At 43.7% G+C, this 19930-nt stretch overlaps 1 long non-coding RNA gene and 1 pseudogene across 2 annotated transcripts in view; one reads left to right on the top strand and one right to left on the bottom strand.

The window, feature by feature from the left end:
* The window catches only part of LOC122172262 (uncharacterized), a 113358-nt gene that overhangs the window by 11429 nt on the left and 81999 nt on the right, over nt 1-19930 (bottom strand). The gene's annotated exons all lie outside the window — the stretch shown is intronic.
* On the top strand, nt 12471-17100 carry LOC122172261 (C-C chemokine receptor type 9-like; annotated as a pseudogene).

Here is a 19930-nt window from a genome sequence, read left to right as displayed (position 1 = left end):
AGGAAAATATAAATCATTAAGAATAATCCCAAGAAGCTGCTTTCTCTGCTTGTTTTTCATTTCATGAGCAGATGCAAAGAAAGTCAGGAGGGAAGAGTTCTTACCTCTAGGTTGTGGAATGACTAAGGGCTGTTCTTTGCAGGTTACTTGAGCCCAGTGTCCACAGCCTCTTCTGTGATTCCCCTGAAGTGAGGTGGAGAGTAGATTTTCCATAGCTACAGAACCTCTTGCTTCACACCTGCCCCAGCTCCTTTGGCTGCTCCAAAAGGAGCTCCCCTGGAATCTACCTCCATGCCACACCGGGAGCACCGACCCCTAATTCGGGGGAACGGCCTTATGCAGATTAGTTCTGTACTATTCACTTCCCAACCAATTGGTAGAAAATGGTGGGTACTTCAGAATCTACCATCATGTTTACAAGTAACAAGTGGTGGGAACTGAATGGCTTGGGGAACTGGTAATGTATTATGGAACCTTTCAACATTAAGTCACTGGTGTGATTGTGATTCAGGCTAGTAGCGAATAACAATTGCTTCCATCTGAGTTTGCTTGTTCAATATGCATCTCATTTCAGTTCTTTATGGCAAAGGTCAAGGAGGGGATTTTTCTCAAGCACCTAAAAGTGCCTTAGGAACATCAGTCATTTAGGTGCTTCTGAAGATCCCACCCCAAGATTTAAAATAAATAGGTGCCTACAGTTAGGTTCTTATGTCCATGTTTAGGTCCCTAAATAAGTACCCCTATTTTTCAGTCCTTAGCATCCAACAGCTTCTATTGAACTTTAGATTCTTAGTGTTCAGCACTTCAGAAAATCACACCACTTATTTAAGGACCTAAATATGGACTTGGGAGCCTAACTTCAGGCACCCAGTTTTGAAAATTTTGGCCATCGTGTCCACGTCACAAAACCACTGCTGCAGCTGGCACTCCTGTTGGCAGTCTGGGGGAAGCCTGCATTGCTACTGTACTTTGCATTCATTCTTTTCTTCACCTTTTATCAGCACAGAATTCACTAAAGCATTTTTTTAAAATCACAGTTAAAGATTTTGACAGAACAGACACAAGTTCAAGAGAAACAAACTTCTTTTTGATCTCTGTTATTCAGTTACCTAACAGCATCCAAAAATAAATACTTTCCAACGTGTTTTTCTTACCACTTGGCCACATCCGATTCGATATCCATCATGCAGAGGAGCCAAACCTGTCAAGCAGCACAACTTGTATTTGTGTAAACTGAGCAGAAGCCATCTGCTTAGCTTTCCATGGAATAAATCAAAATTAGTTTCACTTAGGCTGACACCACTGCTCTGTTATTCAGGTCTGAAGGATTTTTGTTTAGCTTTGTGGTCACATAAGCCCTCAAGAGGGAAAAGACAGACTGGTTTAAAAGTGGCAGGCTTCCTTTAGCAATTTTTTTTAAAGCTTAAATTAGTTTTTGCCTGTGTGAAAATATTATTCGTTACATTACAGACATCAAAATAGTTCAACTTCTATCTAGCACATGCAAATGTTGGGCACCCTCTGTCTGACATAAATTGTTCTGAGGATTGACCTCCATGCAGCTGCGTTGACTTCACTGGGGCTGCATGAGGATTAAAGTTGGTTTCTGCCCAGGCAAAGGGAGCAATCACATAATAACATTTAATCTGATTTTAATTTCATAACTAAAAAAGGGGATACCAATATGTGCATACATCATCTGGGGCCAGCTCTTCAGCCCAGTCTTAACTGGCTCTTCATATTTACTCCTGCAGTTTGGGGGTACAGTCTGGCACTCAAAAGTATTTGCAGACACAGCTAGGTATATAGATGTCTAAGTGAACCAAACTGTGCCTGTGAGTAATTGCAGGCATAAAAACTAAGGCTGTTTTTAAAAATGTGGCCCGATATAGATAAATAAAGTAAAGATGCAGAAAATGGCTTATTCATTGTTCCTATTTATTAATATATTTGATATGTTATATACTGGCACTATGATGAAGAGCGCCCTACAAATGCATAGAAATATGTAAACAAATACATAAATATGCTTTCAAAATTAGGAAAATTAACAAATATCTTTTGTTGGAAAATATAGTAGCCAAGGAATGAGATAGACCCATATTGCAAATAAAAATATGGTGTTCAGCTAAAATTCCCAGCAATTAATTAAAAATGCAATTGCAAATACGGTGCGCACACTTGAAAGGTTAATTACATTTGGAAAGATTACACTAGTAAGAAATATATTCCCCATATTTAAAATGAGGAATAACAATGGAGTTGGTAGAGAGAGGCGCAGAGAGATTATTTTATCTATGTATTTGGCACTGGTGTGACCACTAATGGAATACTGTGTCCAGTTCTGTTGCTCACAATTCAAGATGGATGTTGATAAATTGGAAAGGGTTCAGAGAAGAGCCATGAGAATGATGAAAGATTAGAAAACATGCCTTATAGTGATAGACCAGGGGTGGGCAAACTACGGCCTGGGTGCCGCATCTGGCCCTTCAGACGTTTTAATCTGGTCCTCGAGCTCCCTCCAGGGAGTGGGGTCTGGGGCTTGCCCTGCTCCAGTCGAGAATGGGGCTGGGGGCTTGCCCCGCTCCGCTTGTGCCGTGGCTCTGCGCGGCTCCCGGAAGCAGTGGCATGTCCCTCCTCCGGCTCCTATGTGTAGGGGCAGCCAGGGGGCTCCACACGCTGCCTCTGCCCCAAACACTGCCCCCGCAGCTCCCATTGGCCAGGGTGGTGTCTGTGGACGGGGCAGTGCCCAGAGCTGCCTGGCTGCGCCGCCATGTAGGAGATGGAGGGGGGACCTGCCGCTGCTTTCGGGAGCTGCTTGAGGTAAGTGCCGCCCAGAGCCTGCACCCCTAACCCTTTCCCGCACCCCAACCCCCTGCCCCAGCCCTGATCCCCCTCCTGCCCTCCGAACCCCTTGGTCCCAGCCTGGAGCACCCTCCTGCACCCCCTCATCTCCACCCCAGAGCCCACACCTCCAGTCAGAGCCCTCACACACACACCCCTGCAACCCAACCCCCTGCCCCAGCCCGGAGCCCCTTCCTGCACCCTGAACTCCTCATTTCTGGCCCCACCGCAGAGCCCACACCCCCTGCCAGAGTCCTCACCCCCTCTGGCACCCCAACCCTCAGTTTCATCAGTATTCATGGCCCCCCATACAATTGCCATACCCAGATGTGGCCCTCAGGCCAAAAAGTTTGCCCACCCCTGTGATAGACTCAAGAAACTCAATCTATTTTGCACAGCAAAGAGAAGTTTAAGGGGTGACTTGATTATAGTCTATAAGTACCTACACGGGGAACAAATATTTTACAAAGGGCTCTTCAATCCAGCAGGAAGTCAATGGCTCCCTACTGCGTCACACCAACATGCATAGAGAAACATGCATGCTATACTCTCCTTCCTGTATGTAGCCATTTTGGTGCACTAAGAAGTGCTGTGCCCATAGGAAGCACAGTCAAGTGATGCCGAAAATGGCTTATTTTTTATTTTTTATTACTACTCTTCCATTACAAAGGTATTTCTCAAATCTTCATCTTATATAACCAAACTGAGGCTAAATATAGGGGGTGGAAGTTGGAAGTTGCAGAAGAGCATAGAGCAAGATGAATTGCAGAATAAGCTGTTGCCCAAGAGCATCCATTTATGCCATCAGATACGCTGTTCAATCCTTTCCTCTAGGAATTACCAAGTTCTTTAGAGACAGATTTTTGAAGGGATTTAGGTACCTAAAGGGATGTTCAAAGAAATTTAGATGCCTAAAACTCATTGATTTCAATGGATAATTGGCTCCTAGATGCTTTTGAAAATCCCACTAGAAGCCTAAATACTTTTTAAAAATCTGGCCCTTTCTTTTTTGGTAAGGTTGAGGCATGAATGAATCAACTTTCCCTAAAGATGCTAAAATAAGGAAAGAGAATGCCCCTACACCACTCTCTGCCCTTACCCAAGAAAAGCATTAAAAGCAAAAGGGTGATGAGGAGCCTGAATCTCTTGATGATCTGACAAGATTTGAAATAAATGTCAGGTTTTAGACAACCCCTTGAAAACTGAATGCATCAGAAAGCCTTGTAGAAACCATTGGGAACCAATATCAGTGAGTTTCACCCATCTTGAGTAAATCCACTTTTTCCCCTGTTATTGTACCAGTAGGTGGCGCAATGTGACTTTCTGGTGGGTTTTTTCCCCTCCTCCTCACCTTTGGGGCTGAAACAGTTTTAAACCAGTATTTCTTCATATTGTTTTCCACTCTAGATGCCTAATTAGAGCAAGAATGTTAAATGAAATTCCCGAGAGGACTCTTTTAGCCACCCTGCCACACCACAATCATAAATCTTAAGAAGTAATAATTTAATAATGTGCTATGGACACATGTGCAGGCAATTAATTAGGTGCACACACAAAATATTAGTTTTGGTTGGGGTGTGTGTTTCAGGAATATCTTATTGAAAATTCAGTCCTACAAGTCTCTCTCTCTCAAGATCGCACTGAATGGCCCTGCTGACTTGGTGCTTGCATAGTTTGCACAGCCTCCTTCTCTCTGTCACTAGACATTTGCTGATTTCTCATTGACTCTACAACACTTCTGAGAGATCTTGCCTCTTTACAGGTTTGAAGTAGATAAGTTGCCCTCATAGGAAATATTCCTGCACTGCTGAAAAGTGCAGAAAGAAGCAGTAAAATGCTGTTCTGAACAAGTGTTAGGAAAAGTGGTGGCAATAAGCGAAGTGGGTGACATAGCAGCTTTTTGTGCCTACTTCTCTCAACAGCTGTGGTTAAAGAGTTTCTCGTTTTTTGATGTTAAAAAGTAATAAATAAAGAGCTAATTTTCATCTCCAGAGTGAGCAATTTATGCAGTCTCCTACTTTTCAAAGATATATAATGGCTAGATCAGGATCATTTGCCTTGGAAGACCATATAACCTGGCTCCAGATGGTGTCACTGGTCCTGTATGGTGCATATGAGGGACGGAAGGTATCCACTCTTGTTATGTGGTTGGGAGCTAGAAGATGCTCAGGGCAGAGCTGGCTGGGAATTTTTTAACTGAACATTTTTTCATTGGAAAATGAAGATTCCTCAAAACAAACCCTCTTGGCAGAAAAGGGGCAGTTTTGATTAATTTCTTGACTTAAAAATATTGAAAAAAGTTTCAAATTTGTCTAAACAAAATATTTCAACATTTTGTAAGTGAAAAGTTCCAGTTTGTGGATCAAAACAACTTGATGTTTAGAAATTTAGTTAATTATAGTAAAAAAATTAAAAACGATCAAAGTCAAAACTAAAGGTTTCAAAATGATGAAAATGAACTATTTCAACTGACCCAAACTAAAATTATTTTGGATTTTTGGTTCATAAAAGTTTTTGAGATTTTTTAACTTTTCATTCCAATTTGGGATGGGACCATTTTTTGAAATCTTGAAATTTTCACAGGACAGGAAAACCATTTCCCACCCAACTGTAGCTCAGAGCAAGGAATTGATGCAAATAAGCTTCTCACCTCCCTCTACCCACCCATCAGCTCCACACAGATCTTGTTTTCTTTTGTCGGAGTTACTGTTAGGGTTGGGTGTAAGAGTATCTGGGGAGAATAAAGGTTATGACCTAGCTGGTCTGATGGATAAAATACGGGATTGGCATCAGGAGATATGGATTCTGTTTCCGACTCTGCCACAGACCGATTGCCTTACCTTGAGCTACTCATTTAATGACTCTGAGGCTCAGTTTACTCATCTGTAAAATGGAGATAATCTTTACTTACTTCACATGAGTCTTGTGACGCTTAATGCATTAGGGGATTTTGCCACTTGTAGTTGTGAACTACTCACAGAATAAAGCACTTCATTTCAGACAGAGGGTGGGGGGGCAGCAAAGGGGAGGTATAGAAGCAGAGGAGGGCAAGGGGATGGGGTATGTGGATGGGGGAGGGGAACAAAAGGCAGGAATGGGGGTGTTATAGAAGTACAGAGTGGGCGGGAAACAGGAGCTGAAGTGGTGCTAGGACTGGATGGGAGCAGACGGGTGGGGGGTTGAGAAGTGTGGGGGTGTGGGTTTGAGAAATGCACAGAGAGTGGGGGGCAGGATCTGGGAGAAGGAGATTGGTTAGGAACAGAGGAGGAGTGGGACAGGAGCCAACGGCATGGAGTTGGATAGGTGCAGAAACCAATAGGTAGGGGGTGCATAGAAGCAGAAGGGAAGAGAGGCAGGAATGTGGGGAATGGATAGAAGTAGAGGGGGGGCTGGAGACAGACTGAGGGTACAGGAGCAGAAGGATTTATAACCAATGCCCTCCAAAATCTAGAACTGAACCCAAGAGGCTTGAGTCTCACCATTCCTCTGCTGTCAGCAAATAGCTGTGAAACCCGCTGACAAAGTGTGTGTCTCATCTCCTTCTAAGGGCTGGTCCACATTTTCTAAGTGCCCAGAAAGTGACAAAGAGCACCAGATTTGCAGAAGTGCTGAATACTCACAACCCCACTGAAGTCAGTGGGAGCTGTGCTTTGAGCATATAAAGTACTATAAAAATGCTAAGTACTCTGAAAAATTAGGTCCTTTTTATCTCAAATTGGGCACGCAAAGTTAATGGAAACTTGACAATTTTGGCCTTAATCTCTCTGGGCCTTAGTTCCCCAGCTGTAAAATGGGAATCATAATAGCGCCTCATCTCACAAAAGTTGCGAATATAACTTCATTCATATTTGTGAAGCGCCACAGAAACACCTAGGAGGAAATCCATAATTTTGTCTTCAGTGCAGGGTTTGGTTGGTATGCATTAAATGTGGGGCCACACATTGCATGAGGGAGATACAAAGAAATATTGTATAAGGGAGTCTTAATCGGTGTAATTTGCATGCCGATTTGCCGGAAGAAGCTGTAAGAATGTGCAAGTTATATAATTGTTACATTTCTTGACACCCTTTTCTTAGCTGCTTTTCTTGCTACAACACCTCCCTTCTGGGTCCTTTTCATGTGAGATACACTATCTTAGACACTCAAACAGACACAGGCTCAGTGAGCTACTTTCAGGGGCAGGGCTTGATATGCTAGCGGGAGCTGGGCAGCAAGACACTGGAGGCAGTAAGTCTGCCTGGAACAGGGGCACCTGAGGATCCAGAGTCATCTGACACAGCCACCGAGTGGAAGGGACTGGGCCTAAGCCAGTGGGAAATGTGCTGATTAAGTGCCTCTTTTGACTAGTCTCCACCTGTGCGCTCTTGTAGAGCCCCAACTGGGTTTTACAGCTGCTCTACTCTCCTGACAGACCCCCTCAAGGAGGTCAGTGGCAGCCTCAAATATTATTATTAATATTTGTGTTACGATAGCACCTTGAGGCTCCAATCAAGATCAGGGCCGGCTGTACTAGGCAGGGCACATTTGCACAGTAAGAGAGGATCCCTACCCCAAAGAGCTTGCAATCAGGATAGACAAGACAGACAAAGGGTGGGGGAAAGGAAATAGCATCATCCCCCATTTTACAGCCGGAGAACTGAGGCACAGAGAGATTGCATGACTTGCTCAAAGTCACTCAGGAAATCTGTAGCAGAGTTAGGATTTGAACCCACATCACCTGAATCCCAGTCCAGTGCCATGACCATCCTTCCTCTACACTGATGACAGCACTAACACATTTCAAGTAGGCTGGAAGAAGGAAGACATTATAACAACTTAGACTCCTTCAGAATTTAGCTCAGCTAGCCTCCCCACCTGGCCTTTAGTCTGTACAGTAGGTCCCCCATGGGAGGACAAAACAAGGCCTCCCTCAGAGGGCGCAATATGTGCTCCCATGCACCCCAAGCCAGTTGAGCTGGTCAGTGTGGAGTGGTCAGGACTATGGCTGCAACTCATTCATTCTCACCCTTTCCTTGGGTTTGGTTGCTCCCACTGATGCACTAGGAGGGAGAATTCCCTGGGCTGAGCTGGTCACAGCTAATTTAGTATCAGTTAAAGTGGCTTTTGAAGCAAGTTGCAGCCACGGCACTGGGCATTTCTGGTTTGCCCTGCATTAGCTGCTGTGTGGGCAGACAAATGCTAAAAGTCAGATAGACATTTACACAGACTCCAAGGATCCAACTACTTATCGCAAAGGATAAAAAAAAAAAAAAAGAAAGATAAAGAACATCATTGTGGCCTCCCACTGAGCCAAAGAGGTAGGAACCACTATCTGATTCCTGGTGGGCGAAGCCAGGCTGGGCTCGTTCCTCCTGTCGGAAGCTAAGAGGCGGGACAGGAAGTATAAAAGGTGGAGCCTTTAATTCAGTTAGGTCTGAGCCAGGAAAGGGAGCAGATGTCTCCAGCCCCCTGCAGATCCCACAGTTGACCCTGTGCTGCCCCACGCCCTGCTCCTCCTGGAGGAGACTGATCCAGAAGAAGAGCTGCCATGACTGCTACTCACCCTGTACCCCAAAGACACAGGCAATGACCCTGAGCCACAGATACCTTACAATGGGAGAGTAGGAAGTAGTCCAGGGACAGCCAATATAGTCCAGTTGTGTTGCTGCCTGAACATTTGTCAATGTGTTTTGGACAGATCCCCACTGACACAGTGGCAGAACACTCCCCCACTGTTGGGGCCCTGGGCTGGGACCCACTGGAATAGAGTGGGCCCAGGTCCCCCTACCCCCTACTGCCAACCATCCCTGGGGTGGCAGCCTCCCCAACTTAGGCCAAAAGGCCTGCATTTGTCTGCCGTCTACCTGAGCCAAGCCGTCAGATGGATGGCTGTCTTCAGGGTCAGAGACACCCTGTCCACCCTAGACTGTTTGTTCTGCCCTGCTTGAGGGCCAAAGCCCTAACACTGTTTGTGGCTCTGCCCTGCCTGAGGGCCTGAGCCCCAAGACTGTTTGTGGCTACGCCCTGCCCAAGGGACTGGGCACATAGACTATTTGGTTAATCCACCCTGCCTGAGCCGGAGCCCCGAGACTGTTTGTTTGCTCTGCTCTATCCTGCTAGAGGAGTCTCAGCCCCACCGCTTGAATCGCTAATCATCTAGAACCTGGTGGTGCCCCAGTGATGTAGTGTGATGGAGTGGTCTCTCACTGAACTGGGGTGGGGGGAGGAATAGCTCAGTGGTTTGCGCATTGGCCTGCTAAACCCAGGGTAGTGAGTTCAATCCTTGAGGGGGCCACTTAGGGATCTAGCTAGGGCAAAAAAAATCAGTATTTGGTCCTGCTAGTGAAGGCAGGGGGCTGGACTCAATGGCCTTTCAGGGTCCCTTCCAGTTCTATGAGATAAGTATATCTCCATATTTATAATCCACTGCAAGCATGAAGAAAACACCCAGCTGTATCTTAATGGAACTGCACACAAAGCGGGTTTTTGGTTTACCTCACATCTCAGGCAATCCGAGCCACAGATAAAAAAGCAGCAACAGAGTCACCTAACTCAGTATCCTGGAGCCATACACCCTCCAAGACCCACATTGAATGCCAAGCACTTTCCAGGAGTTGCTAATGTCTTAGGAGCCACACATTCACCTGGGGCCACCAATGCTGTGACTGACTCAATAAGGAGCTACAGCTGCTGGTAAGTGCCCATTTCTCTACCATCCTCTCCCTGGCATGAGGGTTAAGATTTTGCTGTTTATTTTCCACATGCTGCTTCAGTGGAGATGAGACTCTGTGACACACCACCTCTCTTGGTGAGCAGTAAAGTCAGTTTTTAACTCATCCTTTTGTAACGACTTTTTACTGTTTCCTTTAAAATATTTACTGTTAAAAGTAATTGCTGGGGTGCCCCAGGCTGCTGCAGTCAGTCCAGCCAAGCTATGCCTGTGCACCCCAAAAGGATTTAAAGTAACATTTTGGAATCGATACGAAGAGCAAACAAGGCAATCACGAGCTAAATGACTCCACCCTTATCCACGGTGTAAATTGCTTTCAGTGGGGTTACTATGAATCATCACCAGTGTGACTGAGGTTAGAACTTGGCTCTCCAAAAGTAACTTTGTCAGTTACATCTCACCTGGGAGATTCCCACTTGCTTAGAAGATTTTGAATTAACATAATGCGGCTGATGGAGACCACATTCTTTAATTTTGGCTCCAAAAATGACAAATGGTAGTTGAAAAGGGTCAATTCACAGGCTTGTTTTTTTCCTTCAAACTGCATCATTGCAGAAAAGCGACCAAAAGGGGATCAAATTGATTATGATGAATTATTTTGCTCTGATTGACTTAACAGCCATCCTAGCTTGCTGCTTGTCACCTCTCAGGTTCGGGGTTTGCTTTAGGAGAATGAGTTAATATCTTCTTCAGCATCTAACGCATCTCTAAATATTTGAAATGAAGCTACGTTAAATAATAATAAAAAAAAACTCAACATGAGAGCAATGTTGCAGCTAACATGTTACACATGTTTTTTGCTTCTTAATTAGGCCAGCATATATCCAGATAACTCTGCCAGCTTCACTGGAATTATCTAGATTTACAATGATTCCTCTCAGAACAGATTATGTTCCATTGTTTTACGGGCACTGTAAAATAGCTCCCCCTTCACATATACTATTTTTATCTGACATGCTCTGCTGTTAATATTTATGCCTTAGCATTTAGGTGTAGTCTGACTGCGTTATGACTTCTGTGGGGATGGGGATTTTCAATCTGCCTGCTTTTAACAGTGTAAAATTCCTACCCGCATTGTGGCATTAGTATAATTTAGGTATTTATTTTCCTTGTTTGTTTGTTTGTTTGTTTAAAAAAGAGGAAAACTGAATGTACGATGTGAACCTCACCTACGTGTGGAGCTCACAAATTCAACTAAATGCACCACAGCATATATATAGTCATAAAAAGAAAGCTATTGAATGTATTTTAATGCATAGAATTCCAGGTAACTGCATAAAGCTACATGCCTTTCTCCTGTATGTTTAAAAATGAACAGAGCACATATTTTTTCATTGCCTTAAATTTTGTTGTTTTTAAAATCTTTTTTTAACCTGAGCCTGTCAAAGCTCATGTCCCGTATTGAGAAGGATATAAATGCAAAGACCCCATTTTTCAAACCTTATTCATAAAGTAACAGATACTCACGTAAATAGCACTGTGAAGACAAAAGGTGGTCGGACCAGTTCCAAAGTTAGTACTTTTAGAACAAAATCATTTTGAGTTGGGTGAACAAAAAGTATCCAAATAACGCATGAAAGAAGTGTTGCTTTTTGACCTTGGCTAACAACAAAAACACCAAGTAGATTTTCTTCAAATTTTCCCTTTTGGGCTGAGTACAAGCAGAAGAGATTTTAGACCAAAGGATAATGGTAATATATATAACAGAATGAGATTGTTGTCTCAATTAATACAGTACGTGGACTGGATGATGGATTACCACCCACCACTAATAAGATCAGAAGAGGTTTTATTAGTCAGCACACATGAGAAACGTGGTTTTTTTTCTTTATTTTCATGGGAAACTAGCACTTGAACGTTGGTCACAGCCCCTTGGAACAAGCAGTACTTAATGTAACTTCGCTGTTGTAGTTATCGGTTTTACGTGTCAGCTCCGGCTACACAATGAAACCTGTTTGTAGTGTGACCTATTTTCAAAGATGCGGGAACAAGTGACACTCTAAATGTCCTGAGTGATTTCCACTGAACTCCAGACATTTAGTTGGACAGATCCAGTGAATGTGTGGTCACCTGCTGAGTTGGCTAATAGTATTTAAGGGGAAAACTCTAGGTCTTCTCAGTGTTTGGGATTCCTTCATTGGTGTACAGCTGCACGGGTGCAAACCTCAACTGTAGACAAGGAAAGCCATGATTTGCACTAGCTTAGTTTATCCCTGCTTGAATGTAGGATTGTCAATTGGTGCAAATCACAGGTTTCCTTAGGCCCATTCCTGTCCACCCTTGGGTTTTACATGGTTCCTGGCCATCAGTGACTAAAATTGAAACTAATCCCAAGTAAAGATCACGACCTATAGAAAAAGACATTTCCCAGAGGGAACGAAAAAAATTATATAACCAGTAATTGCAGAAAATGGAGGTGTTTTTAAACTAGAGGCTGTTAGTGAAGACAGGTGAATTTCCTTGTTAGTTGTGACACATAATTTGAGAGAATTTTTTTCCACTCTCGGGAGCTTTTGGAAAGCCAGTTTCAGTATGAACAGCTTATTAAAAAAGAAATAGAATTAATCCTAGCCAGCAAAAGAGTTTAATCTGCCCAGAGCACTTGAAAAGCTGCAGCCAGTATGCTGTTAAAAGCAAATGTAAATGCCTGAGCATATTTAGAGAGTTTTGTTTTTGGAAAATTTGCATTACAAAAATGACGCTGCAAATATAACTGAAAACGGCAGGGTAAAATCCTGCTCATCTTACTCACCCACACAGTCCCCTGGATTTCAAAGGGACAACTCGTGTGAGGAAGGAGAGTAGAATCTGGCCCCCAGGCTCATTTGAGAAGCTTTCTGTGAATATTCCTGGGTTTTACACTCATCTCAGTCCTGTCCAAAGGTCTGTATTTTATATGTCACTTACCCACCTTATTCCCTCTCAGTGTTGGTTTCAAGACGGAATAAAGATCTGACTGCAGATGGCATTTACGAGCATGGTGAGTATAAATTTACTACTGCTGAATAATCGCTCTCTCTTCCCCCCTTTCAGTTTGTGACCTAGGCTATGACATCATTCCCTAAGGCGCAATAACACATTCCCCTGAACATATTCTAGAACTGTGTTGTCCTCTCCAAGCTAGCAATAACCATCTGTTCAGTCATGGATGCTCCCGCCATATCAAACCACTCGGCTCATGCAAACCTGTAGTATGATTCAGCCAAAAGATGCTGGACATGAATTTGCCTGCTGAGCTGAGAGTAGAACTGTACTTTGCTCTCCTATCGGATCTTCCAAGTGAAGATCTTAAAGCACTTTACCATGAAACACCCCAGTGAGCTAAGTATTATTGTCTGTAGTTTATAGCTGGGGAGCCAGATCCTCAACTGATGTAAATGGGCAGCTCTGTTAACTTCCACCTGCTGAGGTTCTCGCCTGGGGAATGAGAAGCAGAGAACTTCATTGATTTGCCTAAATTCACACAGCAAGAGCATAGATTATACCTATGATTTAACAGCAGGATCATACCTATGCCCCACAGATGGGGAAGCATCAGAAGATTCAGGTGCTCCCTCTGGAAATAACCTGTTCTTGCAAGACTTCTAGATGCCCTGATTAGAAATGCTGCATTAAAAGGGCACTATCATTTACTTATTATATATAAAAAAAATCAGATATATAATATGTAGATAATATGTAAGAAAGAGATGGCCTGATTCTGATGACACACCCGTTTTACACAGGCCTGACTCCACTTGGCCACAGTCTGATCTCTGTCACGCTGGTGTAAATCTGCAGTAGCTCCACTGATGCAACACCAGTCCAAGTCAAGTCAGAAAATGGCTGATTGATTCCAGTGCAGTTACTCTGTATTTACACTATTTTAAGCATGAAGAGACAGGCCCAGCACGTCCTTTTTGGAGTAAAAGTTATAATACAGCAAAAAGGTCACAAGAGCGATGTGTCTGCTATGCAATTTTAGCCTTGTCCCTGTTTCCTATAGACTCTGTTGGCTAGGTTCTTTGTTGCTCTCACTTTTCTTTGGGCACAGCAGAGAGAGGGAAGCCAGAACGTTGCCTGTTCTAGGTCCCTGATTATGGGTCTGTCCCCATCCCTGTCTGATGTAAACTGCACTGGCTGGCAATGGGACCATCTGTATTGCCAGACTGCAAGGCACATCAGCTATAGTCCTTCCTTGCACCTCCCAACCCTGACACACCAGCTATGCTGGGTGGTGCAGAGTTGTGGGGAGGTGGCATACTGGCTTTACATCCACCGGGCGCTGCCTGCCATGGAACAATCCCCAATAGGTCAAAGTTGATTTAGGGCTTTCAGGCTATCAGAAACATTCTGAGTTGAAGGAGAAAACATTTCTTGTTGGTGAAAGAGAGATGTCAGAATCTCGCTTCCAAGCAATGAGTTATGGAACTATGAAAAAATTCCACCTTCGCTGTTTCTTATTTAATGACTTTGTCAGCATGTAATTAACCTGATGTTCCCCTGCAGGCCACCCAGAACTACTCAGCCGACCTGGATTATTATACGGGTTCTAGTTCTGTGTTGCTGCCATACGACAACCCGTTTAACCGCACAGAAACCATTCGTGAAAAAAGTCACACCTGGCAATTTGCTCAAACTTTCCTGACAGCATTTTTCGGCATTGTATTCTGCATCGGCACAGTGGGTAATGCCTTAGTCATCCTCATCTTCTGGAAATACAGATACAGGAAGAGCATCACTGACAGATACCTGCTGCACCTGACCATTGCTGATCTGCTCCTCGTTCTCACTTTCCCTTTCTGGGCAATAGCAGCTTCACATGGCTGGATCTTTAAGAATGTCATGTGTAAAACTGTCAATAGCATGTACAAGATCAACTTCTACAGTTGTATGTTATTTCTAACATGCATTAGTTTTGACAGGTACATTACAATTGTCCAGGCCATGAAAGCTAAGAACTCTAAGCGAAAAAGGCTTCTGCGCAGTAAACTAGTTTGCTTTGGTGTTTGGCTGATTGCAATAGGCTTATGCATCCCAGAAATAGTATACAGTGAATCTAAGCAAGTTAGTAATACAACTACATGCAAGATGGTATACCCTACCACAGTGACCCGAACCATCAAAGTTACTGTCCTAGCTTTGAAAATCACAATAGGATTCCTCCTTCCTCTCTTCGTCATGGTTACTTGTTATGCTTTTATAATTCATACCCTCCTTCAAGCCAAAAGATTCCAAAAGCACAAATCATTAAAGATCATCATCATTATTATCACAGCTTTCCTCCTCTCCCAGTTGCCCTACAACAGCATTTTGCTGGTCAAAACCATCGATGCCTACTCCATGGTCATATCTGACTGGAAAACCTCTGACAAGATTGACCTTGGATTCCAGATAACTCAGAGCATCGCCTTCCTTCACAGCTGCCTGAACCCCTTACTCTATGTGTTTGCTGGGGAGAGATTCCGTAAAGCCTTCTTTAAAATTCTGGAGAACATGACTCATTGCACTGGTAAGAGCCGAGAGCAGAGCTCTCCCATATATGATAGCCAAGATGGGAGCTCAAATAAGTCCTCTGCATTGCTGGGACGGTGATAAATCAGGGTCTCTCACTTTGAGCTTTCACCCAAATTCCTCACTCACATCCAACTGCTACCATGCTCCTTTTGAAATTAATGGTAGTCTGGCTGAAGCAGTGCAGTGCTCTATAAGTGATTCGTCTTCCATTCTGACAGAAAAAGAGAGACCCCTCTCAATAGAGTGAATTTGCATGTTCACATCACAAAGGGCTTGATCCTGTAAAGCGCTGAGCATTTTTAACACCCACAGAAGTCAGTGAGAATTGAGGGCGCTCAGCACCTTCCCCTGAAGCGCTCAGTACCTTGAAAGATCACACCCTAGACTTTTGGCTGAAAGAAAGTGAAACTATTGAAAAGATGCAGAGGACATAATGTGATGCTGATTGTATGCAGACTGATAATTGAGAGAGGATAAAAAATATTTGAAATTGAGAATAGCTGTTCACTTCACCAGAGCTACAGCAGATTTACACCAGAATAAAAGAGAACAGAATTTGGCTCCCACAATGCTTTGCTATTCAGTCTTTGACTTGTAAGTGTAACCTCAGAGAACGCAGATTTAATTTTGTTCCACTTGCAAAGCTGTTACATTGGTAGAAAAATGGAAATATCATGGTTTCCTGTTTATCTTTTGTCTCTTTATCACAAAGATGGCCCTTGTGGAACTGGGTTGATTTAGATTCTTTTTTTTTTAAGGTCCTTGATTTTAGGGTGAAACTATGTGCACGGTTTGTACCGTAATGCTTTGATGTTAGACACTTGCACTATATACACACAAAAATAAACATTGCATCGTATAGCACAATTTTTAGAGGGTCGTGTTTGTAATTTTCTAGCAATATGGCATTTGCCTTTTATTCTTTGGTAAAGCTGGACATAACAAACAAACTGATGCCTGAATGAACTGATATATAAGCTGAGCATAATAAACTGGTTCAGAAAGTGTATCCAGCCTGAGGCCTGTAAGGCAGAGAGAGGGAAGGAGTGGAACCTAAGGTGCAGGAACAGTTTAGAGAGACATCCTCACTCTGGTCACTGGAGATGGGCCAGTCTCACACATTCTGCAATTATAATGTCCTGTGCATCTATAGCATCTGCTGCTCCAGGGTGTCAAAAGCATCTCACAGGCATGAATGAATTTAGCCTCTCAATACTCCAATTGCACAGGAAGACTGTGGCAGAGTTAGAAACAGAATCCAGGTCAGGGTCTCCTGTCTCGCTCTTCTGTGCCAGAAACACAAGACCATCCTTCTGACCAACAAGATCTGGGCATAAGTGGTGCACAGTTTTGCTGTCTGTTCTCTTCTGCTCCCTAACATGCACTAGACTATACGTGCCTCGGTGGTCATTTTAGTTTCAGTAAGCACTCGTGGAAGGAGCTCTTTCAGTGTTATCATGGCTCTAGGACGAATGCAACAGGCACACAGGGCATTGGAATTAAGGACCATATTCCCAGCTAGTCTCCATTCTGATCAAAATTTTCACACTGATCCACTGGCATATATAAAGCCTAAATTGTTGTGCACAAAGAAGGCAGCTAGACATACAAAGACCTGATTAGCACATATGCGGGCAAACGGACATACACAGGCAATTTTGAGAGTGCAAGTTTTGAGTATGCTTTGGAAAACATGCTCCAAAAAAGGAAAGATAACACTTTAAAGTAAATGGCAAGAAAAAGTCCTAAAGGGAGAGCTAAGACAGGGCTTATGCATAGAAGACTTTGATGATAAAGCCCCATATTGAAAGTAGAAACAACAAAATTTCTCTTTATTGAAATGATTGGCCTTACAAGGCGCTGAGCATTCCTGTAAGATTCTGTGTGCCCTGAACTATCACAAATTTCAGCGATCATTGCAGAATTGCCAACAGGGCCAGCTCTGGCTTTTTTGCCACCCTAGGCAAAAAAGCCACCCGCCGCCGCCCTCCCCGCCCCTAGCGCGGCAGGGGAGGGCACCGAGCCCGGCCGCGGGCCCGCAATCCCTGACCGGCCGAAGCGCTGGGGGGGAGGGCAGAGAGCCCGGCCGGGGCTCTCCACTCTCCCCAGCGGCCAGAGCATCGGGGGGAGGGCAGAGGGCCCCCGGCAGCCGGAGCGCTGCGGGGAGGGCAGCAAGCCCAGTCGCGGCCCTGCTCTCGGGCTGGAGCGCCGCGCCGCCCCCCTCCAGGCGTCGCCCCAAGCGCATGCTTGGTGGGCTGGTGCCTGGAGCCGGCCCTAATTGCCAACCCCAAATGTTTAAAAATCATGAGTCCAGCTCACCAAAAATAATGAGATTGGTTTTAAAATCACAAGATTATGTAACAATAACAGATTTGGTGTTCTTTTTTGCTTGCCTTCTGCTTTTTGAGCCTTTAGGTCACATTTTGATGCTTTCTCCGCAGCCACAAGAGCTAGAAACTTATTTTTTCTTTAAAAATGAAGGCTGAAATCATCACATAATCACTTGGCTCCGGGAGCTGGGGCTTTAAGGAAAATAATAATTATCATGAGACTCATGACAAAATCATGAGATCTGGCAACACTGGCATTGATTGGGCTCAGCACCGTGCAGGAGTGCTCAGCTCTTTGCTGGATGGAGCCCTAACACAAGGAGAAACAGCATGAAAAGAACATTAATAGACTGATTACTTTTAGTACATAAGAGAGCAATGCATGTTATGGAAAATAAATCCTTAGATAATGTCTAATTGAAGAGAAGATCTTGCACTAGAGCATACAATAAAACCAGTAATTAACAAGTTTTTGAACTAGTGTATACAGCCTTTTCTGAGGGTTTATCTATATGGGGGGAGGGATAGCTCAGTGGTTTGCGCCTTGGCCTGCTAAACCCAGGGTTGTGAGTTCAATCCTTGAGGGGGCTATTTAGGGATCTGGGGCAAAAATTTGTCTGGGGATTGGGCCTGCTTTGATTAGGGGGTTGAACTAGATGACCTCCTGAGGTCCCTTCCAACCCTGGTATTCTATGATTCTATAAAAATTGTTCTATACACTATAATTATCACAGTAAACACATTCTAACCATCTGGTTGTCAGGATTTTCTTTAACAATCACAATCATTTAAAGCATGTTTTTCTTAACTCCCCCTTGCAAACTCACCTATCTCAGGGCAGGGACAAAAATGTGCAAAGGGAAATGACCAGTCTCATAGCATTGATCTTCTGCTTGCTTTTTTATAAAAAATTGTTAGAGTTTTACTTCCCCTGCAAGCTGCCTTCTTAATCCTGAGCCCTGAACAGTAAATGAGCAAACCTTACGCACTGACTTGATGTCCAGGACAAATGGCCTTCTCTGACACCGGTTCCAGCTCCAACTCCAGTCAGCAGCTCCTAGGACTCACCTTGTGAGCAGAATGCTGCTTGCCCTGCCTTTTTAGCTCAGCTGTGAGAACCACAGTGAGTTCAGGCTTTGGCTAAAGCAGTGGAATCTTGATGTATGATAGACAGTGCACACACCTCTCAAACAGCAAGAAAACCACATTAGCATCTGCCAATCGAAAAAATCTACACCAGCAGAGCAAACTATGTAGATAATTACCCTTTAGGCATTGATTAGCTCTTTATCACTGTTCTTCACATATCTCCCAGTGTGGGAAAAAAATAAAAGACTGACTTTCAAAATACCCCAACTTTGTTGCTTGTCCCTTTCAGTATTACTTTTTTGTCAGCCCATTGAAGTCTCAAGTCTCTTTTATAGAAAGCTTCTTTACTATGTGGTATTTGGTGAACTATATTCCTGAGTTAATTGATACATGAAGCTTTTTGAGTATTCTGAAATCTAATCTGAATTTTCTCACGGTTTCTCATACAGAAAGGTTGTGACCTGGTCATGCTACTTTGCCTATGAGTCACTTTTTGGATATTTTCATATTCTCATCAGAAGATTTTGAAGTTATGATAGCCTAATGCACTATACAGAAATAGGACAACTAGATTCTAGGCTACATGATTGTAATGCAGGCCGGCCAGATGTCAGTTCTTGCCCAGGCTACTGGTATTAGCTATGAACTGAGAAACTCCTACTGGAGACCAGATCAGTTCACTTATGTGTTAATGTTACTCAAAATAGGTAAAACTGTTATGAGAATATATGTAGTGTTTATAGTATATTTGTAAGTTGCTGCATACATTCATCTTATTTGTAATGGCTGTATTCCATGCTGTAAGGAAATATGTAAGTTTTGCTTTATAACTTGAAAATGTTTGCTCTAAACTTGTGAACCCAGATGGGAAGAGTGTTTCCCTCCGGCCCATCCAGAAGAACTGTCAAAATCAGATGGGCCATCAAGGACCATCGTAATATAAAGGACTGGTTAATGGCCGTATCACACCTTGGAAATACTATGTGCAAGGAAGCTTGTCCTATGGACTTGGAGGAAATAAAACAAAGACACAGGAAAATTTTCCATCTCTTTGCTGTTTGAACTCTCACAGGGCCAGAGACACCAACTGAAGCCAAAGTTCCCCAGGGGCTACCCCTTAGATCCGCCCTGAAAGACACTTTGAATTGACAGATCACTACCTCTCTGTCACTTTTAGGATTTAGATTGCAACTCATCTGTGTCTATGTTTGCTTGCTTTAACCTGTAAATAACTCTCATTTCTTTTTCCTAGTTAATAAACCTTTAGATAGTTTATTACAGGACTGGCTACAGGGGTTGTCTTTGGTGTAAGCATAGGCCACGCATGAGTCCTCTGTTTGGGGAGGCTCACATGTGAGCACTGGAAGCCACCTAGAAGTTGGGGGGCCACTGGCACATGGACTGTGGTCCTGCCCCCACTCCACTTCTTCCCCCTGAGACCCAGCCATCACTCTGCCTCTTC

Source organism: Chrysemys picta, chromosome 2 (assembly GCF_011386835.1).
Source record: "Chrysemys picta bellii isolate R12L10 chromosome 2, ASM1138683v2, whole genome shotgun sequence".
Classification (NCBI taxonomy): Eukaryota; Metazoa; Chordata; order Testudines; family Emydidae; genus Chrysemys; species Chrysemys picta.
This window is presented reverse-complemented; position numbering and strand designations above follow the sequence as displayed.